General features: G+C 43.7%; 1 pseudogene; it reads left to right on the top strand.

Moving 5' to 3' along the window:
* Positions 1-25,917, top strand: part of LOC122196049 (protein Ycf2-like) — a 40,671-nt pseudogene that overhangs the window by 14,325 nt on the left and 429 nt on the right.

Here is a 25,917-nt window from a genome sequence, read left to right as displayed (position 1 = left end):
TGAGTGGAAATGGGAGGGGATTTCTATGGATTTCGTGACCAAGCTACCCAAGGCGTCGGACGGACTAGACACCATATGGGTGATAATCGACCGACTGACGAAATCTGCCCATTTCCTGCCAATCAAAGAATCCTACAAGATGGAGAGACTGACGCGGTTGTACATACGAGAAATCATGAGACTCCATGGAGTGCCAAAATCTATCATCTCGGATAGGGACAGTAGGTTCACATCGCGCTTTTGGCAATCACTCCACAAGGCAATGGGAACTCATCTCGACATGAGCACCGCGTATCACCCACAAACGGACGGTCAAAGTGAACGAACCATTCAAACGCTTGAAGACATGCTTCGTGCATGTGTGATAGACTTTGGGAAGTCTTGGGATACCCACCTACCGTTGATCGAGTTCTCATATAACAACAGTTACCATTCAAGCATCAAGGTGGCTCCTTTCGAAGCACTGTACGGGTGTAAATGTAGATCACCGTTATGTTGGGCTGAAGTAGGTGACACCCAGCTAGCAAGAACACATACGTCGGACAGGGCACTAACGGGACCGGAGATCATTCGCGAAACCACAGAAAAGATCGTCCAGATCAGAGCTCGATTACAAGCATCGCGGGACCGACAAAAGAGCTACACCGACAAACGGCGAAAGCCCTTAGAATTCCAGGTCGGTGATCGAGTACTGTTGAAAGTCTCACCCTGGAAAGGGGTTATACGTTTCGGAAAACGGGGAAAGCTGAACCCGCGATACATTGGACCTTTCGAAATCGTCGCCCGAATAGGTCCGGTAGCCTACAGACTGCAACTACCCGCGGAACTAAACGGTGTACACCCCGTGTTTCATGTATCTAACCTGAAGAAGTGCCTATCAGATGAAACCCTTGTCATTCCTCTTGACGAAATCGAAATCAATGAGAATCTCCTGTTCGTTGAAGAACCAATCGAAATCATGGACAGGGAGGTGAAGCGTACTAAGCAAAGTCGCATCCCGATCGTGAAGGTACGGTGGAACGCAAAGCGCAGGCCAGAATTCACGTGGGAACGCGAAGATCAAATGAAGCAAAAGTACCCTCACCTATTCTAGCATTCTCAAATCTAGCTTTCAAACAGAATTTCGGGACGAAATTCCCTCTAACGGGGGGATGATGTCACAACTGGAAATTTTGTGTCATGTAATCTATACACTCAAGTTAATGTAAATCAAAAACTTAAGAACATGTGTGACACCTATGATTATGACATCAAAAACTTCAATCAAATACATCATACAAGTACTACAAATAGTCATCAAACAATTGGAAACTATAGAAGTTCTTACTTAGGTCCACCTTGGACTAGAACTTCCTTATTGGATCCAAATGGACCAATAAGCTTCCAATTTGACTATCATGGGCTTAGAACCCTAATTGGGCTCTAATTGGACCCACACTAATTTATTTCAACATTTTGGGCCATGTTGGGCCTAGAATGAAATGAATTAAAAGCTTTGATCCATGAATAACCTAAACTAGTCCAACAAAAATGTAAAAATCCTACCACATTCTTTTAGGCTTAAAACATACCCAAACAAACTCTAATATTGGGCTTAGGGGCAAAAAGCCCAAATTTTTCCTTTTCCCTTCCAAACTCTCGGCCCAAGGCCCAAGTCCAAGAAGAAATGGAAGAGTTGACTATTTGCTTGCCACCTCACTATTAACCAAAGGACTTCCATGCAAGAGACTCATACTTCCATGCACCATCCTTTCATGCATCTCTCTTCTTCTCCTTCTCTCTCTCTCACTCTCGGCCGAAACACACACACACACACCACAAAAATCTCTTCCAAACTCTCTAAGTCTTGAAGAACAATCCTCCCTCCTCCTTCAAAAATTTCGTGAATCAAGAAGCTTCACAAGGAGAATCCATCACCAAAATCATCATCTAAGGTAAGTTGATGACTAATCCATGATCTAACTACTTCATTCCATCAAAAATCCCTTCTAAATCTATTCCAACTTGTGATCATGCACCTTAGAAGTCACCAAACTCGAGATCTACCAAGGAAAGGTGCTAGGGCCGAAAATCACTTCATTTCTCTTCCATCTTCTCTCCAAAACCGAAACCACACCCAAGGTGAGCTTCATACCCCCTATTTTCTGTTTTTATGAGTTTTGTGGGGGTGGGGGGGAATACAAGTGAAAGTGTAGATCTATATGTGTTTTGTATGCCTTGTATGATTTCCATGCTTATATGTGTGTTTTTGTGTGTTATAATGTTGGATCTAGCCATAAAACCCCTCAAAACTGAGATATACCTTATGTTAAATGATACTAGCATCAAGTACATTCCTACATACAAAGTGTTCCAAGAAAAATAGCTAAATGGCTTAGTAACATTTTCTTTGGGCTAAAAACTCAATTTTTGGACATAAAATGCTAAAAATATATAGTTAAAGGGCCCAAATTGAAATATTTCGAAATCTGATGGGGGATATGAGTCAAAATAGTTTCCATAATGTATTTTCTGAAAATATGCTTGTTGGAGGATTAAAAACATAAATTTCAAGCTTAATGGACTAAAAATGACATTTTCGGCCCAATAAGGCCCATTATGCGAAATTTTCTGATTTGGAGGGCCAAAACTGTGTTTTTCTGTAAAACAGTGGACTATTAGTGTTCCAAGTCCTTTTCAAAGGTTTAAAATGCTTTTTAAATTTAAAAAGGACCAAAGTTGCAAAAATTTTCTAATTTGGGCCAAAATTGTCAAAATTGCGAAAAAGAGGGGTTATAACCGAGAAAACTGCATTTTCAGGGACTTAAACTGTTTTCAATGAAAAATATGCTGAAAAATATTAATTTCAATAATTTTTGGTGTTAAAATGTCAAGAAAAATGATTTAAGGACCAAACCGGAAAGTTATTTAATTAAAGGGTTGAAAAAGTAAATTTTACAAACAATGAGGGGCTGAAAACAGAAAACTTCCAAGGCTAATTCAATACACGCAATTTGATCAAATAATGGCACTGCGACTATCGACGAAATACAATACACAACAATACCAAAAGTCGTTGCTAAACGAATTGGTTCGGTCTCGAACCAATAAAAACCCGAAACTACTAACGCGACGATATCTCGATTCATACAAGTAACATTTGGGAATTCAATATACATGCGAGTGTGCACAGACGTCTACGCACCATCTTTGGGCCCCAAAAGTGTAAAATCTTGTTTGTTGGGCCTAGCTAGCCCAATGACCTGATCTTAAGGCCCGAAGACTTCTACCTTACGAAGTGTTGGGTTTTACCGATCTAACACAACGTAAAAGGACTTTCAATGGCTTGTATACTATCGGTCCCCAAGGGTCCTTTGGTATTGCTAGTAAAGTCGATATTTCATGCGAGGCGGGTCAGGGACCCCTCGTACCTTTTTTTTTATCCCCAGTCGGTTAATGGAGTCATCGGGGTCTTCGTGTCCTCTTTCTCTTCGAATGTGGGGAAGTCAGGGCGGTTGGATAACGTGATTAGTACGAACGACGCCTACGGGATCGTTAGTATAGCTATAAACTGGTCGTTTGTGTAACGCGTGTTTGTAGTAATTAATCATGCTCAAAAATAATCCAACGTCGCCTGGGATTGATAACTACACGCGTTGCAATGGTTTCAATGTAACTTCATGGAATTCAAAGAATTAGGAAAACATCGGGTTTTCCTAGGGTTTTTCCAATACATACAGATTCGAAATGTATACAAGATTAATGAATAATTTTTACAAGTATAGAAACAAACAAGCATACCTATGGATCTTCACGAACGTTTTCAAAAGCTTTTCTTTTCAGAAAATATCGGATTTTCTGGTGGTTTTCAAAACGATACAAAACATTGTTTTTTTCAAATACCGCTTATGAACTCACCAATATTTCGCATGTTGACGTTTTTCAAAATACTTGTATTCTCAGGGAACCGGTGAATCAAAGGAAAATGTACTCAGTGATGGCTTGCAGTTTACTTATTAACGACTCGAACAATTTATTTTTGGGATTGTAATGTTTAAACAATGTACTTCATGTAAACTTTATTGGTTGTACTATATTAATGCATGGTGACGAATGTTGTTACGTATCATATATATTCAATGTTATGGTATTCAATTGAGTCACGACAGCTCCCGAACGTTTCCGCCGTCTGGTTCGGGGGTGTGACACATATAATTGCGAAAGTGTAGTTTCGTCTGAGGATGTAAATCCGACTTATATGTATGGTCTAGACAAAATCGAATCTTTCATAAAGTCCAAGGACCATAAGAACATGCTGAAAAATCTTTTGGAAGAAAATGATAAACTGAAACTAAGGACCGAAACCATACAAAAGTTTGACTCATTGAATGCCAACTTGAACTCATAAAATAAGATTGATGTTGAAAATGCATCTGAGCTTAATGAGGATGATGATATGAGTGAAATTTATGTAGAGGATGAAGTTGACTGTTCTGAGTTTGTCAAGAGCGAACCCGAAAACCACAAAAATCTTATTTCAGAAAATTTTGTGGAGTTTGCTCGTCTGTCCCAACAAAAGTCCCCGATCCTTGAAGAAAAAGTTGTTGTATACCAAAAGGTAAGGACGACTCCAAATCAGGTGTATAAGGTCACATGAGTAACCGAACATCAGACAGCTGAACTCACAGCCATTGTAAACGAAGATAATGCAGATGGTTGTGATGAATTCTTCTGGTATGCTCCTATAGATAATGTAGACGAAACTGTTGGTCTGTCAGAGCGGACTTCCTGGAAAACCACAGGCAGATATGTGCCAGAGCCGCTAAACAAGCCTGATAACTTCGACATGCCAAGTACTAGTGATACAAAAGAAGTTCTTGTAGAAGAAGTCACTCCCTTGAGCGAAACATCATCAGTTCAAAGTGAACCGGCTGACAAAAAGCAAAAGCAAAAAGCCAACATCCACCGACAGCCGAAGCAAGTAAAGGATCAGAAGCAGCAGAGGAATTTGAGATACAAGAAGAATCTCTCAGAACGAAAACAGTTTTGGCGATCTCAAAACGCCCATTTCTCTTATCATGACAAAAATTCCAAGTCAGAGAAAAGTACTATGAGAATGCAAGAAAGTAGTTACAACCGAAGGGAAAGGTTCGGTTCAGAGAACACCAGCTACCGAAAGCATAGGTTCGGTTCCGAGAGCAAAAGCAATCGAGGTTCAAGGTTCGGTCCCTTTAATGACCAAAAACAAAAGGGGCACCTAGAACCTCAAGTCAAGAAAACTTCTCAGTCTAACTTCTCTCGTTCTAATTCTTCTGAACCCCATTCTAAATCCAATTCTGTTCAAACTCAAAATCCAAAACATTCAGCAGATTTGAAAGGAAAATCGAAGGTTTCCTCAGTCAAGAATGTTCAAAAGCATTCCAAGGCCCAAACATCAAATCCTGAACCCAAACCGTCTGTAACAAATCCCAACAAAATTAAAGTTTTCACCATTAAAAAGAAAGATGATACAACTTTAATAAAAAGAACATATCTTTGTAACAGCCCAGAATCTCAGGTATTGTTAAAATTATGTTTTTGGGGTGTTTTAAGAGGGGACTCGGCGAGTTGGAGCCTAGACTCGCCGAGGAGGATCGCAGACCTGGTCGCGAGTTCGCGACTGGACTCGACGAGTCCAGATATGGACTCGGCGAGTCTGCGCTGTTTAGCGAAAACCCTAACCGTTCAGGTTTGGGACGTATAAAAGGGACTTATTGGCCGTCATTGTTCATTTTAGCCTTCTGAGAGGAACCCTAAATCGATTGTGTGCATCTGGAGCAAGGTTAAAGGCCATTGGTGATTTTGAAGGAGTTGTTGTGCAAGGAAGAGAAGGGCTTGGCTAAAGGAACAGCAAGGGAATCACGTTCTGAGGATTGGGGACACAGAGAGTACATCATCCATGTAAGAATTCGAGTATACTCTGCTATGTTGATGTGTTTATGGAATTAGGGTTTATGGAACCCTTTTGTGGCTAGATTGAATGTTACCCTAGTCCCCCAAACGATTGTAACCCTGTATTGGGACCTTTGGAGGTCCAGAATGTCTCATGCCTGTGCATTTCGGGAATTGATGAAGGTTTTGGATTGGAATCCTTATGCCTTAGGCAATATGTAAATTATAAGTCTTGGGGGTGTATCATGAGCACCGAAATGAGGACCTTACGTGATGGATCAGTCTAGGAAGGACAGACCTATGAATGGTCGGAGCAGTTCTGACCTTAGGAAGCAGTTTGAGCGGTTGCATGGCATGGACTCGCCGAGTTCGATGAACAAACTCGGCGAGTAGCTTGAAGAATAACTGGGACTCGTCGAGTTGAGTCGGGGTGGCCCCGCGATTCTTCCAGGAGTAACTCGTCGGGTCAAGGAGGATACTCGACGAGTAGAAGGGGAATCTTAGAGGACTGGAGGACGTCTAGACTCGCCGAGTCCGGTCGAGTTGACCGTTGACCGTTGACCGTTGACCAGAGTTGACCTATGTGTGACTTCTTAGGGTCAGTTAACTTAGAAGATAAAAGTGTTAATAAGAGATATATGATGTTATAGGGAGTTTGTAGCTCGGCGGATCGAGTACGAGTGATTTCAGGATTTGCTAGCTTTCAGTATTCATGAGGTGAGTCTTCTCACTATGCTGTACCCGGAAGGGTTTGACTGTGTGACCGGAAGGTCAGATATGATATGTGATATGTATGCTATATGTGGTAAGTTATTTGTTATATGTGCTATGTATGTTATGGGCCGGAAGGCGATTATATTATGGGCCGGAAGGCATTATGTTATGGGCCGGAAGGCGATTATGTTATGGGCCGAAAGGCGTTGTGTTATGGACCGGAAGGTCGGCGTGGGTAGGACCGGAAGGTTTACCCAGCAGGGACGGAAGTCCCCTGAGACACATGGACCGGAAGGTCAGGGCCTGGAGAGGCGTATGTGCGTAAGTAGTATATTGGGGAACTCACTATGCATTTATGCTTACAGTTGTTATGTATGTGTTTCAGGTACTAGCGAGGACCGTGGGAAGGCGCCGGCGTGATTTGTACACACTGAAGGATGTTTTTATGATCTTGGGATTTAGACAATATGTACTTGACATGACACTTAAATTATTTATGCCTTGTTTTGAATGAAAATACTTTATTTTTAAAATGAAAAAAAATTGTTTGAAAATTTGCGTTGTTACAATTGGTATCAGAGCCTTGGTTTGAGGGATTCGGGTGCACCTTCGGGGGTAACTGAACTCAAACCGAGGATTAGAGGCAAACTTTTTTTTTAAAATAAAGACATAAACTCTTGTAAATGGTTTTGTGGTAAGCAAGAAAGAAGCAGTGTGTACGATCAGCCAGCGCCCGAACGGTAAAGATCCCCAAAATACCTTACAATATTATATGATATGAATTGTTATGCATGCTAGAAGACTAGGTATTCATGATAGGACTAGAGTGGCCTGAATTGTGATACCTTAGTCTAGGGAAGTTTGCCGATATGAGATGCTTTGCTAGTGTACGAGTAGATAGTGCATAACAGAAGTAGAGTACTCACCATCCGGGGTTTGGGGAGGAAGATTTGGGAGGAATGCTGATGCGGTGTGGTCGGTAGTATTGGGCCCGTACTACCCACGACACCGGGTCAGTGGGAGACCCAAGTAAGAATCCCTGGATATCGGAGACTGAGTAGGGTTGCGTTATCGAGTGCGATTATACTCGATGGAGTCTCTGATAGTTTTATGTTGTATTTCAGAGACATCATGGTTAGACCACGCCACGGAGCGAGTTCGAGCGGTGTGAGTGACGAGGAGATTCGTCAGATGATTCACGAGGAGGTAGCTGCGGCGATCCGGGCTGAGATCCCGGAGATGTTTGGGTCTATTAAGACCACCCTGATGGAGACGTTTGAGGAGCGGTACGCCGCATTGACTGAAGCTGCAGCCGCTGCAGCTACCGCAGCTGTGGCCGCTGCCAGGCCACAGGGGGGTGACTCGTTGCTGTTCCGGGAGTTCAGCAACACGAAGCCACCTGAGTTCGATGGGACGCAGGATCCGATTGCTGCGATGAGGTGGATCGCGGATATAGAGGGGTGCTTTTACACTTGTTCATGCCCGGAGCACCTGAGGGTACGGTTCGCTTTGAACCAGATCCGTCTGGGAGCGAAGGATTGGTGGAAGTTCGTGACGGCGAACTTCACTTTGGCAGAGATTACAGCAGTGACATGGGAGGGGTTTACTGCTATGTTCAGGGATGAGTACGTTCCCCCGGTGGAGAGGGAACGATTGGTTCAGGAGTTCTTAACCCTCAAGCAGGGTACTGATTCTGTTGCGGTGATCACGCGGAAGTTTCATGGGAGGGCGATGTTCTGCCCCAAGCTGGTGTCCACTGATCAAGCTTGGATGAGCCGGTACTTGGGTGTGTTGAGGAGGGATATCTGGGAGTTTGTGTCAAACTCCACCTATCATACCTTTGCTGAACTTCAGGCGAATGCCAGGAAGCGCGAGATCGAGTTGGAGACCCAGGCCAGGGAGGAGGCCGAGTCTCAGCGGGTGGACCGGCGACCGGCTCAGTCCCAGCCGGCAGCCAAGCGGATAAAGTCCGCCGATTCGAGGACAGGAGGTTCGAAGGGCCGCACTTGCGGAAAGTGCGACAAGGGTCATGATGGGGCATGTCGATCTGGTGCTTGCTACAAGTGTGGCAAGGAGGGGCACATTGCTAGGGAGTGCCCCAAGGGGTTTACGGTTTGCTTTCATTGCATCCAGACAGGCCATCGGAAGGCCGAGTGCCCTCAGCTTCTTCAGGGATCTGCACCTGCTGCCAGAGCTACTGCGACTCGACCGATGAAGGCCGAGGCCCCGAGGGCTCGGGGGAGAGCCTTTCAGCTGACTGCGGAGGAGGTCCGCGCTGCGCCTGATGTTGTGGCAGGTATGACGTAATTCATGTATGTATTTTAATGTCGAGATGTTATGCTTATGTTATTATATGCCTAGGTACTTTCCTTGTGAACTCTGTGCCTGCTCTAGTGTTATTTGACTCGGGTGCGAGTAGGTCCTTTGTATCTTTAGCCTTTAGTCAGCATATCAGCGTTAGTCGTGAGTCGTTGAGTCGACCTTTGAGAGTTTCTATAGCTGACGAGAGAGTGATTTGTGCCATGGAGGTTCTTCGGGGATGCGTGCTAGAGATTTTCGGGGTTGAGTTCCCAATTTCTAGGACATGTTGTTAATCAGGAAGGGATATTGGTCGATCCGGCCAAGGTTGAGGCGGTGATGAGTTGGGAGGTGCCGAAGTCACCCTCTGAGATCAGGAGCTTCCTTGGGTTGGCAGGGTATTATCGGAGATTCATTAAGGATTTCTCCAAGATCGCTGTGCCGCTCACCAGATTGACCCGGAAGGGTGTTGCATTCTCATGGGGGCCCGAGCAGCAGACCTCCTTTGAGACACTTCGCCAGAGGTTGTGCGAAGCCCCGGTATTAGCTCTCCCGGAAGGGATGGAAGATTTTGTTGTATTAGCTCTCCCGGAAGTGGTCGGTAGAAAAGTTGCATATGTTGAAGGACTACAACATAACCTCATCAGTGTATCTCAGCTTGTTGGAGGTACCGGTCTTAAAGTTTCGTTTGACGATGAGGGTTCGGTAATAATAGAGAAGAAAACAAAAAGAGTGATTCTCAAATCGGAGCGCAAAAGCGAAATGTTTCCTCTTAATCTCAAACCTATCAAAGGAAATCCAGCTATCTGCCTTTTGTCCAAAGCACAATCTAACGAAAGCTGGCTGTGGCACCGAAGGCTTTCTCATCTCAACTTCAAGGATATCAACAAACTTGTCACAGGAGGTCATGTTAGAGGTCTTCCATTGCTCAAGTTCGATCGCGAACATTTATGTGCTGCGTGTGAAATGGGGAAGCAGAGTCGTCAAAGTCACCTATCGATTGTAAACTCTAAAGTTGTTGAACCACTAGAGTTAATTCACATTGACTTGTGTGGTCCATCATCTATCGAAAGCATCAGCGGTAACAAGTATATTCTTGTTATTGTTGATGAATTTTCACGTTTTACATGGGTGTTCTTTCTGAAGCACAAATATGAAGCAACTCTCAAGCTAAAGATGTTCATCAAGCAGGTTGAAGTGCAGCTGAGGAAAGTCGTTCGCAACATCAGAAGCGACAATGGGCTGGAGTTCAAGAATAAAGAATTTGAAGACTTTTTAGCGGAAAAAGGGACCAGCCACAACTTCTCAGCTCCTTACACCCCTCAACAAAACGGGATTGTCGAAAGACGAAACCGATCTTTGTGTGAGGCAGCACGAACTATGCTAAGTTTTGCTTCTCTACCTCTATGTTTCTGGGCTGATGCTATTGCAGCAACATGTTTTACGCAGAACAGGTCCTATCTCAATAAGCGTTTCACTCTTACTCCTTATGAGATCATCAACAACAGAAAGCCAAACGTCAAATTCTTCCACGTATTCGGCTCACGATGCTTTATCTTCAATTCTAAAGAACATCGTAACAAGTTCGACGTAAAAGCCGATGAAGGGATTTTTCTAGGATATTCTCTCACTTCGAAAGCATACAGGGTTTTAAACAAGCGTTTGAGGAAGATTGAAGAAACGTATTATGTGACTTTCGATGAAAGCTATGTCAAGAAGCTGAAGACCACGGAAGAAATAGTTGGAGAAATCTTCTCTCAAACAGGCCAAGTCACAGACTCGATTGCAAATTTGTTTGAGCAGTTTATGGAGTTGTTTGATGAACCGGAGAAGGCTACTCTCTCAGAAGCTAATGCAGCGGACAACAAAGTTGATCATCTGAAGCAAATCGTCGATGACGCTGCCAAACGACTGGGTGAAGGAGGATCAGTTCCAACTGAACCTTCTCAACACGGTGCTTCAGTTGAGAGGGAGAATTCATATTCTTCAAAACAGCCAAGTTCACAAGTTGAGGGGGAGAACTGTTCTTCAGCTGCTCCCGAAAGCCAATCTGCACCCGAAAGTCCTGTGGTACTCGAAAGCTCAAAAACACCCAAAGGTACTGCAACACCCGAAAGCTCAACACCACCCGAAACTACTGTTGCTCCGGAAAGTCAAGATTTACCTGAAAGCTCATCAGTCGAGGGGGAGAATGCCGACATGTTTTATGACGATGACAGTCAATCCAAACTAGAAGAGATGGTAAATGCTGAATTAGATCCATCATATGATCCAAATTACCCTCCTCTCGTCAAATGGACTAGAGATCATCCTATTTCATAGGTTGTGGGTAATGTCTCTGAAAAGGTCCTGACCCGATCTCAACTGAAGGCAAAGCAAACTTCTCTATTCTCAAAAGTAGAGTTTTGCATGTTTAATTCTTTCGTCTCAAAAGTTGAACCAAAGACAGTTAACACTGCTCTTGATCACTCCGATTGGGTTCAAGCTATGCAAGACAAACTTAATGAGTTCGAAAGAAATAAAGTTTGGCGCCTCATTCCAACTCCTCAAGATGCATCGGTTGTTGGTCTCAAATGGGTCTTTAGGAACAAAATGGACAAGGAAGGCAATGTGATAAGGAACAAAGCTCGACTAGTGGTGAAAGGATATTGCCAGGAGGAAGGAATCGACTATGAGGAAACTTTTGCTCCTGTAGCTAGGCTGGAATCTGTTTGAATATTTCTTGCCTACGCTGCACACAAGAACTTTGAGGTCTACCAAATGGACGTAAAGTGCGCATTTCTAAATGGAGAACTCGAAGAAACGGTGTACGTGGAGCAACCTCCCTGATTCGTCAATGAAAAATATCCCAATCACTGTTATATTCTGGACAAAGCGGTATATGGACTGAAACAAGCACCGAGGGCCTGGTATGAAATGCTAACCAAGTTTTTAAAGATGTCCAAATTCAAACAAGGTTTGGTTGACCCAACCTTCTTTCGTAAGAAGGAAGGTAACCACCTTATGATTGTTCAAATCTATGTCGATGATATCATCTTTGGCTCAACGAAATGAGCTCATTGGGTCCTATTAACTTTTTTCTTGGTTTAAATATTAGACAGGGACCCGAAGGCATCTTTATTAACCAGGAAGCTTACACCAAGACTCTCCTTGCGAAATACGGCATGATGGGAGACTCAAAGGTTAAAGTTCCAATGGCGTTCGGCACCAAGCTCACTCCATCCTTGGATAAGCCAGCAGTCGATATTACGCTATATCGCCAAATGATCGGTTCTTTAATGTACCTTACTGCTAGCAGGCCTGATATAATGTTTTCTGTTTGTTACTGTGCTAGATTTCAGGCAAATCCTTGTGAACCTCACATGCATGCAGTGAAGAACATACTCCGGTATCTCCAGCGAACTACCTCTCTCGGCTTATGGTATCCATCCAACTCAGGTTTCTTCGTTCAAGCCTATTCAGATGTAGACCTTGGAGGTTGTGGACTAGACAGGAAAAGCACCACTGGAGGCTGCCAGTTCCTTGACGGGAAGTTGGTTAGCTGGCAATCAAAGAAACAGACCTGTGTATCTTTGTCTACCGCTGAAGCAGAATACATCGCAGCTGCCTCCTGTACATCTCAAGTGATTTGGATCCAAAGCCAGCTCCGGGACTATGGACTCAATATGAAAAAGATCCCACTATATTGCGACTCTGAAAGTGCAATTAGGATCTGTCATAACCCAGTGCAACACTCGAAGACTAAGCACATAGCACTGAGGTATCACTTCATTAAGTATCATGTGGAAGATGGGAATGTCGAAATTCACTTTGTTCGAACCACTAATCAACTGGCTGACATCTTCACCAAAGCTCTTCCTGAAGCATCTTTTAACAAAATACTACAAGGGCTAGGTATGATGGAATCGGAGTAAGTACCAAAAATTACCTCTCAAGATCAAAAGTAAGAAGCGAAATAGACCGAACGTTCGGGTTCGGGTCTTGTGCTCATGTACCGAAATGAACCGAACGCTCGGGTTCGGTTGTATCATCTGATCTTCGCTTATCACTCAAAGGTAATTTTTTTTTGGTTGTAGATCTTATGTATAATTTTTCCAAATTCATTTATCTTATTGTCAAAGTTATTTTCTTTTTCAAACCTATTTTCTTTGGCAACCGAAATAAACCGAACGTTCGGGTTCGGTTCCAAAATTTTTCTCACCCGAAATAGACCGAACGCTCGGGTTCGGTTCCAAAGTTTTCTCAACCGAAATAAACCGAACGCTCGAGTTCGGTTCCAACATTTTTTTTGTATAATTTTTTTTATGTCTTATTTTTTTTTATTTTATCAAAAATTCCAAAAACCAATTTTTTTTAATTCAATTTTTTTTTATATAAATTCAAAAACTCCAAAACAATTTTTTATTGGACCTTTTTTTATGTCTCGTTTTGGGTAAATTATTTCACTAGCTAAGTGTCCCTAGAAGCATGCTGCTGTATGTGTCCAAAGCCTCACTTGATTCTGAATAATAGCCTTACTGACCTGGTATAAACAAACCTTGTCTTCCCAATTAGGCTATCATATTTATTCTAATCATGAGCTACCTAACTCTCTTCTCACATGAGATAAGAGTTTTATGCTTGGTCCTATTTTTACAGCAGAGGTACTTTGGTTTCTTTACACCATCTACATTGCATTTCTCCATCACATTCGATTCACAAATGTAACCCTTGAGACTATCAGAAATTACCACTGAAGTTTATGGTTACACAATTTCTGCGTTTATGATCTTAGTGTCGTGCCACTACGCGCTAAGTGAAACCCAAAATTCAATACCCATTATGCATTGACGGTGAACAATTAATTTGCTCTAGCTTTCACTAATGAATTGACGAACTTCTCCATGGGGGTACAACATGAAATCTCTATTTTTTTCTTTTGAGTGATTCCTATGAAATTGTTAACACCCATAACATTTCTTCCCTTGGGATCCAGTTTTAATTTTTGTTGAGATTTTATACATTTCCTAGCCAAATTAAATTATCTTCAACCTACTTGTTCAACAGACTACCCCGGTCTCACAAGTACTTCGTTCGATTTCTGTCTTATATCAAGCTTAGGAATTTTGAATCGAAGCGAAAGCCACCCTCATAAGCCTAAATTAAAAAGAAGCCTTTCAACACTTCTTAATAAGTGTTTGATCGTTATTCAACGGGAAACCACACAAACACTTTAAAGTCTCTCTTGACTTTGAAGGAAGAGATTCGTGCCCGGGATCTTTTGTTTCGTGTCATTATTGACATCACAAAATCCCTCAAAAAGTGTTGTTTTATTTCTTTTTATTTTTTACACACTCAGCACGAAAATCTTTTTGATTTTCTAAAATTCTGGTTTCATTAATTTCAAGGAGTTTTAATTGGCTTGGTTGTTATAAAAGATTGTGGTGAATTTTAATCCACGTGGGAGAATTTTTAAAGATGTCGTTACAATTTAAAGGGATAAGATGACGACATGATGACTCAGGCGGGAGTCCAATCGATTTGTCTTCAAACGACGCTAGAGGGAAAGCGTGTGAATAGGAACCGTTTCATCTCCAAACGGCGCCTGATGGGAAGGCGTGTAATTAGGGACTGACACTCTCTCTCATGTGTGATCATCGCCAGCGCCAACTGTCACGCGTCAGTAACTTCCGAAAACTCTTCGTTTTTCGATCGAAGATTTGGAAAGATTTTTCTCTCTCCTTTACCCTCATTATAAAAGGCAGTGTAAACCACCATTTACCTCTTTACCGTGCCTATATTTCCAGAGAGCCAGAAATCCTTCAACCTTCACTGTTCATCATCTCTTCCACTTTCTTCAAAACAATGGCAGATTCTTCTTCAGTCCACGCAACATCCCACATCTTGCCCATTCACCCACAACAAAGCTTGATCATCGATTTAACCCCTCATTCGTATGACGCATTCATGTTCCCCATCATCGAATGCCTGAAGTTTTCTCCAATCGCTCCTGCACTTACCAGGGCTGAAACAGTTCCAATGGAATTCCTGTCACAAATCTTTGCCACCGCTCACTACGACAAGGTCGTCGACAGAATCTTCTTCGATGTCTTTCAGCACAAGGCGTCGATTTCAAAGCAGCGGTTTTGCTCGTTGTTAGGGTTTGACGCGGATTCTTCCAGGGTCAATCCGGAATCAATCCCCATGGGTCATCTGTTCAACATGTTCTACAACATGGGATACACGGAGGTGCTTACTACGGTGATGAAATTCAAGAAGTCGTGCCTACCTACACAGTAGAATGGGATGTTCACTGTTTTGTTCAAGGGTTTATCTGAACGAAGTGTCGGGTCTGATGGAGCCAGTCATTTATTTCTCTCCATCATGTATGGGATCTACAATGGCATCAACATGGACTACGAGTCAGTTCTGTGGCAACAACTCATTCAGAGTCTCTCTTCCACTTCCATACACTCAGAGATCTCGTATGCTCGGTTCTGGACCATTATCACAAAATGGGTGATGGACAAGTACCACGTCCCCATTGTCGTTGGTGCTCCAATGTCTTCGATTGGTACCTTCCATACCACGAAGATCATTGTGTCGGATGCTTCCAAGTTTCCCTTCAACGGGTCTATCCCGGAAACCATGTATGGGGATGTTCCTGCTGATAGCCAGATTATCAGGACGTACAAGGAGTTCAAGCGTTTTGGTCCGAGGGATCTTACTCTGGAGATGCTGAAATCAATTCATGACGCCGACAAGCCTGCTCCAAGAGGCAAGAAGGCTGATAAGGGAAAACAGGTGGCCAAGGGGGCAAAAGGCCTGTCTCTAAAGAAGAGGAAACCCACCAAGGCTGCTCAGTCTCCACAGCAGAAGAGGAGAAAAACCCAACCAAGGCGAAAGCTGGTTATCACTTCCTCCTCAAGCGAGTCTGAGGGTGAGAGTTCTGATTCTGAAGGCTCTCAACGTGGTAACACTCCACCACGATCTCCAACCCCTGAAGTTCATGTCTCTACTTCTCCTATTTCCTCTCCACCTAAAACCATTCCTATTTATATTCCCCCCCATAACTTCCACTACTCAAATATCACCCACTTCCATCCCAGTACCTCCACCAATATTCACCGAAACCACTCCAGCACCCGAAACCACCCCATCACCTGAACCCACACCTACACCCGAACAAACAACCCAACCCGAACCTACCCATACTACCGAACCACCAGCTTCACCACCACCATCTTCTCCTGGTCACGCATCAGAGGAAGAAGAACCACTCCTTGGCGGGGAGAATATGACTTTTGACTCGGTCTACTATAGCCCGTTTCAAGTGCAAAGTGATGACGATGATGACGCTCCTGTCACCAAAAGGCATCTCCAGGAGCTCCATGACAAAATTGACTCACTCATCGCCTCCTCTTCCACTTCTCAGTCATCCCTATCTGAAGCTGCAGTTCAGAAAATTGTTGACGCTTTCTCCAAAGCTCAGCAAGCTTCACTTGATTCAGCCACCACCGCCATAGATGCCTCCACCAAAGCCTGTCAGGCTGCGACTGAAAAAGTCGATAAACTATTTACTGATGCTTTTTCCCTGTTGAAGTCTTTACAGGAGAGTGCCAATGCTGCCAAGACTACGCTGGAACCTATTGTCCACCAGCTGGCAACATCAGTCGCAACTGAGTTGAAGTCCTTCGTTTCTCTTCGTCAAACAATTTCTGATGACAACTCAGCTTTCCGGACAACCATTGAAGAGCGTCTCTCCAAGCTTCAAGAAGATTTGGCTGCCGAGAACACTCTCATGGACGTTCTTGCAAGGAAGACTACCGCTCTGAAGGTCAAGAGCATTCAACTCTCCAACTCTCAACAGGAGATTGAATCTCTTCGATCTGAAAGAGAGATGATAAAATCGTGTGTTTCGGATGTCCACTCTGCTATCTCAAACATCCTAGAAGCACATGATCCAATTCTCAACTACACTGTGAGGCGTGACCTTGCAGAGAAGCTCGCTCCCGACCTCGCCCTACTCAGCAAAATCGAAGGGCTCCTTGATTTCGTGTCCATTCCGAAACAAGGGGGAGAGAAGGAAACAATGTCTCAACCACCTCCTACTTCCACAACAACACACACAAACGAACCTCCTCTAGTAGGTCAAGCCTTCGGTTTTGGTGTGAAAGACAAAGGCAAAAAGATTGCTGAGGAGAGTGAAGATGATGATAAAGAAACAATTGCCGACATTCTGAAGCGGCAAAGTCGAAACAATGAGGCTGACATCAGTGCTCGTGTGGCAAGAGAGGCTGAAGAAGCCGAACGTAAACAGAAGGAAGCCCACGACCTTCTTGAGAGCAGGAAAAATTTGTTTCCTTCCTGGACTCTTGAGAGGATGATTAAATAAGCCATCGACACACCAAGTATCTTGTGGCTGGAACCTGTGATCTATTTAGATCGTTCCAACACTGTCGACTCACAGTTCGACATGCCACTGACCCGAAAGGCGTTTATCTTTCATGCCTTTTCCAACGTTGCAAAGTTCCCTCATCCTCATCCACAGGTTGATCGGGACTTAATCAATTTCTATCTGAAGGCTGCTCAACCCCAATATCAGACTTGGAGCGCTCAGAAAATTGTCAACGTTCGGGTCTTGAAGCTGTACAGTGAAGGTAACTTCATCAACGTTCGGTTCAAGGTACTTCGGGGATCTGCCAAAACCATACATGCTATTTCCCTTACAGATCTTCCCAACCTTAATCCCCATGATTGGATTATCTTGCACAACATCCTCTTCACCAACGAAGCTGAATACGGTCCGATCATCGACCATTTCAAGAGGATGCTCGTGTGCTACATCATGGAAGTTGCATTGATGGATCAAGAGACTGCGAGCGTATTTAAGAAGAAACCTACAATATCTCCTGTTGGCTCTGCCAGTGATCTCAACCTGATGCAGATGGGGAAGATTGACTCGAAGAGGAACTCGGTCATGTTTACCAGGAACGAAGGACAGAAATGTCTTTTTGCCTTGGCAGACAAACATCTCTATACCACTGCCTGTTTGGAGCACGTTTTGGGGATCATCCACAGATGCAAGAAGAACACAGCGGATGATGTCAAGTACTTTGATGATATGATTCAATGGTACATTCGGTTCAGACAGACTATCATGGCGCTAATCTCACGTCTGTTTGATACTACGAAGAAAGTTCCCGCTGCTGGCCCAAGCAAGAAGAAGAAGTGGTCTCGCTCCAATTTGACGCAAAGGGGGAGATTGTTGGGTCGTGTTTTGTGTTATGTATTGCGTCTATTGGGCTCGTTAGCTAGTCCATTATGTATCTCCGTATGGGCCTGTCCATCCGTGAGTTTAGTAGGGTTTAGTTTATATATAGGTGCTTGCATGCTCCTAGAAAGTAACGATACAATAGAACGATCAGAGAGTTATTATTCAGCAAGTTTATTGTTATCGTTCTTGTAACCCTAGAATCCTCTACAGCGGAAGTTCTTAGTCGAGCTCCGCTGAGGATTGAGTAATCTAATCATTCGACACATCTTGATTCATACTTGGGTTATTTACTGTTTATATATTCATCGCTTACCTATTACATAGATCTAATCGATCATCAAGTTAATTAATAACTTATCATTGTTAATATGGATGGAAGTTTGTTAGGAGCGGGATATATGAACTCGCATCACCGGTTGCCCTAACCCTAATGGACGATGCAACCGCTATCCTCTCCAACCATAACCTCCAGCCGCCACCTTCACTTACGACTTCCGGTAACACACCACCACCTCTGATGAAGTCATTACCCGCCAGCGTTGAAGCCAAAAACCAACAGGAGCGTCGTCGCCCTACTCCTCTGCTACCGCTGCCTTGTGTCGCTGCTGCTCTTGGCTGACGACGCGCCGTCTACGGTGTTCCGTCGCCGATGTCGAGCAATACATGCCGTATTCTTCTCCTCCTTCCGCTACTGTTGTCATCATTTCACGCCATCATCGTTGCCTTACGCCACCAGGTGGGGTGGCCGGGTCCATTTCCGATCTGGAGGGTGCGTGTGTGTGCTCAGGTTGCTGGTGTGATTCCAATAGCTCTAACCGCCGCCTTTAGTTGTCATAGTGGTCGTCAGGGATGTTGTTGCTGTCGTCACGCACCACCAAGTGGTGGTTGCGTCCTTATCTGCAAGAACGGGCTTACTGCTGTCGTTGCTGCTTGATTGGGGAACCGGAAGAAGCCACCGCTACCACCGTAGGGTGGTGGCTGCCATCTCAAGTTCGCTGCCGCCGCCGGGTGGGTTGCTGGTGTGTGATCTAATCTTCAAACGTGTGTTTCGTGTGTTTATTTAGTGTGTGTGCGTGTTTCATGAGTTCATTGTAAAATGTAACAAAGAAGAATAATGAATAGAAATCTCGAACCACCACCGTATGCCGCCTCCTGCCGCCACCGACCGCCGTGTCGGGCGGCAGTGTGCTTTGTCTCGTGGCGTTGATTCGTTTGGGGTGCTTGAAACCCTAATGGGCCCAAAGAAGCTCAAACAGGCCCAATGAAGCTTAATGGACCTAATAGAACCCTAATGGGCTTAATGATATTTTAGTGGGCTTAATAGGCCCAATAAAGCCCTAATTGATCTAAAAGCCCAACAAATTAATAAATGGGCTAGTATTTGGGTTGGAAACCCTAATTAGGGTTTGGAAAACCCTAATTTTGGGGAAATAATCGAGACACACGGTGTAACATCCCCCTCTGGCACGTATCACAATATTGTCCGCTTTTGGCCACTCGGCACGAGGACTTCCCAGGGGGTCACCCATCCTGGTACTACTCCCGCCCGAGCACGCTTAACTGCAGAGTTTTTATGGGAACTGCTGCCCTCACGACTTTAAAACGCGTTGTGATAGGGAAGGTATCCACACCCCTTATAAGGAATGTTTAGTTCTCCTTCCCAGCCGATGTGGGATCATATCTAATCCACTTTCACCCCCCATTATAGGGTTCGACGTCCCCTTCGACTACATCGACCCGTGCCCTGGCTCTGATACCATTTCTAACATCCCCCTCTGGCACGTATCATAATATTGTCCGCTTTGGGCCACTCGGCACGAGGACTTCCCCGGGGGTCACCCATCCTGGTACTACTCTCGCCCGAGCACGCTTAACTGCAGAGTTCTTATGGAATCTGCTGCCCTCACGGCTTTAAAACGCGTTGTGATAGGGAAGGTATCCACACCCCTTATAAGGAATGCTTAGTTCTCCTTCCCAACCGATGTGGGATCAGATCTAACCCACTTTCACCATTTGTAGCACCTGGTTCCTGGTACGTAAATCTTATTTGAGTATTTCTCTTCTTTTAGCCTTGGACTCGGCGAGTCATAGGTCCGACTCGCCGAGTAGATACGGGACCCGGGACACTTTTTAAGTTGGTGACTCGGCGATTCCATATTCCGGACTCGATGAGTCACCGCTGTTGGATGAAACCCTAAGTTTCAGGGGTTTGCACCCTATTTAAACTCTCTTTCCGCCCTAATCTCGCCCCCATTCACCCTCAGAGCCCTGTATCTCTCTCTAGCCTTGTTTCCTTGAGAGTTTGAAGTGTTTTTGTGGTGTTCTTGAAGCTTTTGAGGAGAAAGAAGAGTGAATCAAGAAGAGGAGAAGGAGGCCAAGCATCTCTGTGTCATTCCAACATTTCCCCTGAGGTATAACTCGTTTCCCCTCTGTTTGTAAGCTTATTGTCCCTTATAGCTCCATTAAAGTCCTCTTTGAACCCTTTCCAAGATTGTGTATGTTTGAGGGTTTGTAATAAGCTGATTGACCTTTAGATCTAGGCATGGTTGAGCTCCAGGAGCTCAGATCTACTGTCTTTTTGGAACCATATTGCATGAAAGCCCTAGATCTACCCCTTTTGGTGCATTTTGGACCTTAAAACCCTCATGGTTGTCTATTTACATGTAAAGTTGGAAACTTTACGTGATAACCAGGCCCTAGGAGCCCAGATCTATGTATGACATGAGCTGGATTCAAGCAGAATCGACCATATAATAATTGCATGGTAACGACTCGGCGAGTTGTTCATCTGACTCGGCGAGTTGGTTCGCAAGTCTCCGAGTTTGTCCCCTTTTTCGTAGTGTCGAGTGAGCAGTGAGTCACGGGGTGTGACTCTGTGAGTCGGAAGCTGAACTCATCTATGGAGGAACTCGGTGAGTCAATGCCCTGACTCGGCGAGTTCAAGGCAATCTCCTTAGATCAAGAACAGACTCGGCGAGCTGTTCATACAACTCGGCGAGTCGCAGCATAAGTGTTCATCGGATGAAGATGAACTCGACGAGTTGTTCATACAACTCGGCGAGTAGGATGAAGGATTTGAATATCAGTTTAGAAGGAAAACTCGTCGAGTCATCGCCTAACTCGACGAGTAGAAACGGGAATTCAGGACAATCGTTTGGGTAGGGACTCGGCGAGTTGGAGAGCCAACTCGGCGAGTCGGGTCAACTGAAAGTTGACTCTGACTTTGGCTTAGGGCATGATCAGGGGTAAAATGGTCATTTTACCCAAAGGGCAGTTAGCAGTGTTTGATTGAGTATGTTGTGGGAATTTCAGCCGGAGGATTTCCGGAGCAGCATCAGTAGCAGTAGACAGTCAGTTCCCGATCGGATCAGCAGCTACTTCGAGGTGAGTTACCTTCCAGTAGCGGTGGGTCTACGGCCACAACATCGGTCCACTAGTAGGAGTCGTATGTTAGATGATTGTCTTTGTGATATCATCTAGGTTTACTACTACCTGATGTGTTATATGCTAGCATGATATGTTATATGTGATAGGAGTAGAGATCGGTTGTTAGGACCGAAGGGTAGTTCAGACACCCCAGAAATGTCTGGCAGTACGTGATGATATTTTGCATGCTGGCCTGTTATGTTATATGCGATAGGGGTTGTAGGAGGGGAATAGTCCCCGAGGATCGGTTGTTAGGACCGATGGGTAGTTAGCACCCCATAATGGCTTGACACGGGTAGTCAGCACCCCAGAATGGCTTTTCACGGGTAGGACGGCACCCCAGAATGGCCGCACGGGTAGTTGGCACCCCAGAATGGCCGTACCGGGTAGTCAGGCACCCCAGAATAGCCTGGCAGTATGTATGTTATGTGTTTGTATGGTATGTGGTACGATGGGGGAACTCACTAAGCTTTGTGCTTATAGTTTACAGTTTTGGTTTCAGGTACCTCTTCTTCAAAGGGGAAGGAGCTGGCGCGGTAGCGACACATCATGCACACACACTGGTTTCCGCATTTATGAGATTTCTCTGGGATTTATACTCTGATATTTTGATTGGTTGTATGATGTGGCTTTTAGACATGGTTTACGTTGTGTTATGGTTTGATCAAACAATGTTTTTAATTATTAATGTTTTCTAAAGTAATGTTTTAAAACGAAATTTTTGGACGTGAAAATTGGGTCGTTACACACGGGACTTATTAATAACTTGGAATATTAAATAATAATCATTGGCGGAAATTAATCTAAGCAATATTGGACTTAATGGATTAAGTCCTTAATGGGTTAAGTAGGAAACTTAACCCTAATCATCATTTTATGTGAAACCCTAATTTCACTTGGGTTTATTGTTGGGTCTTTCTATTGGGCCTTGATGATTGGATTATTAAATGGGATATCCAAGATCAAGCAAATGGTCTAGAGTAATTTAATGGGCCTAGGGTAAGGCCCATGTAAGGGGCTTGGGCCCAATTTGGAAAATTGGGCCATAGATGGGCCATAGTTTGGGCCTTAATGATTATATGATGTTGGGCCTTAGAGTGAGACCATGTATAGGCCTAGGCTCAATTTGGAAAATTGGGCCATGTGTTGGGCTTTTATTCCTAATTGACTTTGGGCCTACGGATTGGGCCTTGGGCTTGAATAAGCCAAGCTAGGGGTAATGTAGTAATTACCCAAAGAATGTACGTATGATTATGTATTGGGGCCCAATTATTAATTGGGTGTTATTTTGGTGTTGACAGTTCGGGAATTTGTCAGCCAGCAGCTGGGGTCGAGTCTGCGGGACTTTAGCAAGTGGGGGATTGTGTCTTCGGGACTTCATCAGTGTGAGGTGAGTTACCTTCCAGTAGCGGTGGGTCTACGGCCACAATGTCGGCCCACCAGTAGGGTACGTATGTTAGATGATTGTCTTTGTGATATCATCTAGGTTTGCAACTACCTGATATGTTATATGCTAGCATGATATGTTGTATGTGATAGTAGTAGAGTTCGGTTGTTAGGATCGAAGGGTAGTCAGACACCTCAGAAACGTTTGACAGTATGTGATGATATGTTTGCATGCTGGCTTGTTATGTTTTATACGATAGAGGTAGTAGGAGGGGACCAGTCCCTGAGTTCGGTTGTTAGGACCGAAGGGTAGTTCAGGCACCCCAGATATGTCTGATAATATGTTTATGTTATGTTATATGTGATAGTGGTAGTAGGGGGGTGAAATAGTCCCCAAGGTTCGGTTGTTAGGACCGAAGGGTAGTCAGCACCCCAGAATGGCTCGACATGCGTAGTTCAGCGCCCTAGAATGGCTTGACACGGGACGGACGACACCCCAGAATGGCCGCATGGGTAGGTCGGCACCTCAGAATGGCCGTACGGGTAGGACGACACCCCAGAATGGCCGTACCGAGTAGGTCGGGTACCCCAGAAATGCCTGACAGTATGTATGCTATGTGATTGTGTGGTATGTGGTATGATGGGGGAACTCACTAAGCTTTGTGCTTACGGTTTTCAATTTTGGTTTCATGTACTTCGTTTTCAAAGGAAAGGAACCGGCTTGATCGCAGCGCATCACACTATGGTTTTCCGCACATGAGATCTTTGGGATTACACTCTGATATTGTTTTATGATATTATGTTTTGACTATTTCTACTTGGGTTTTGACATGAGACTTTATTATGAATGCTTTTGTACTGACGATTTTATGTAATAACATAAATAAAAATGAAATTTTTGGCCTTGAATTTTGGGATGTTACACCATCAATCGAATCACTTTTTCGAGAAATACGAGACATCTAAGTCATACAAGTAAATAGATCTATTCATTGATAAGAAAAAGAAAAAACGTGAACAGGGACTGGATTGATGATAAAATAGAATCCTAGGTTGCAAACAACGATTCGTTTGATGATGAAAAAAGAGAATTCTTGGTTCAGTTCTCCACCTTAACGACAGAAAAAAGGATTGATCAAATTTTATTGAGTCTAACTCATAGCGATCATTTCTCAAAGAATGACTCTGGCTATCAAATGATTGAACAACCGGGAGTAATTTACTTACGATACTTAGTTGACATTCATAAAAAGTATCTAATGAATTATGAGTTCAATACATCCTCTTTCGCAGAAAGACGAATATTCCTTGCTCATTATCTGACAATCACTTATTCACAAACTTCGTGTGGGGCTAATAGTTTGCATTTCCCATCTCATGGAAAACCCTTTTCGCTCCGCTTAGCCTTATCCCTCTCTAGGGGTACTTTAGTAATAGGTTCTATAGGAACTGGACGATCTTATTTGGTCAAATACCTAGCGAAAAACTCCTATCTTCCTTTCATTATGGTATTTCTGAACAAGTCCCTGGATAACAAGTCTCAAGGTTTTGATAATATTGATGTTGATGCTAGTGACGATAGTGATGCTAGTGACGATATTGATGCTAGTGACCATATCCTTGATATGATGCCTGAAGATGAAGACCTACTTTATATCACCCTTCAATTCGAATTAGCAAAAGCAATGTCTCCTTGCATAATATGGATTCCAAACATTCATGATCTGGATGTGAATGAGTCGAATTACTTGTCCCCAGGTCTATTAGTGAACCTTGTCTCCAGGGATTATGAAACTAGAAATATTCTTGTTATTGCTTCGACTCATATTCCCCAAAAAGTGGATCCCGCTCTAATAGCTCCGAATAAATTAAATACGTGCATTAAGATACGAAGGCTTCTTATTCCACAACAACGAAAGCACTTTTTCACTCTTTCATATACTAGGGGATTTCACTTGGAAAAGAAAATGTTCCATACTAATGGATTCGGGTCCATAACCATGGGTTCCAATGCACGAGATCTTGTAGCACTTACCAATGAGGCCCTATTGATTAGTATTACACATAATAAATCAATTATAGATACTAATACAATTAGATCTGCTCTTCATAGACAAATTTGGGATTTGCGATCCCAGGTAAGATCGGTCCAGGATCATGGGATCCTTTTCTATAAGATAGGAAGGGCTGTAGCACAAAATGTACTTTTAAGTAATTGCCCCATGTATCCTATATCTATCTATATGAAAAAGAAATCATGTAATGAAGTGGATTATTATTTGTACAATTGGTACTTCGAACTTGGAATGAGCATGAATAAATTAACGATACTTCTTTATCTTTTAAGTTGTTCTACTGGATCGGTCACTCAAGATCTTTGGTCTCTACCCGGACCCGATGAAAAAAATGGGATCACTCCTTAAGGAATCGTTGAGAATGATTCTGGTCTAGTTCGTGGCCTATTAGAAGTGGAAGGCGCTCTGGTTGGATTCTCACGGACATGCAGTCAGTTTGATAAGGATCGAGTGACATTGCTTCTTCGACCTGAACCAAGGAATCCCTTAGATATGATGAAAAATGGATCTTGTTCTATCCTTGATCAAATATTTCTCTATGAAAAAGACGAATCGGATTTTGAAGAGGGGGACGAGCAGCAACAGATAGAGGAGGATTTATTCAATCACATAGTTTGGGCTCCTAGAATATGGTGCCCTTGGGGCTTTCTATTTGATTGTATCGAAAGGCCCAATGAATTGGGATTTCCCTATTGGTCCAGGTCATTTCGGGGCAAGCAGATCGTTTATGATGAAGAGGATGAGCTTCAAGAGAATGATTCGGAGTTCTTGCAGAGTGGAACCGTGCAGTACCAAACACGAGATATATCTTCCAAAGAACAAGGCCTTTTTCGAATAAGCCAATTCATTTGG

Source organism: Lactuca sativa, chromosome 9, assembly GCF_002870075.4.
Source record: "Lactuca sativa cultivar Salinas chromosome 9, Lsat_Salinas_v11, whole genome shotgun sequence".
In the NCBI taxonomy this organism is placed as follows: Eukaryota; Viridiplantae; Streptophyta; class Magnoliopsida; order Asterales; family Asteraceae; genus Lactuca; species Lactuca sativa.
The sequence above is the reverse complement of the archived record's forward strand: the minus strand, read 5'-3'. Positions and strand labels throughout refer to the sequence as shown.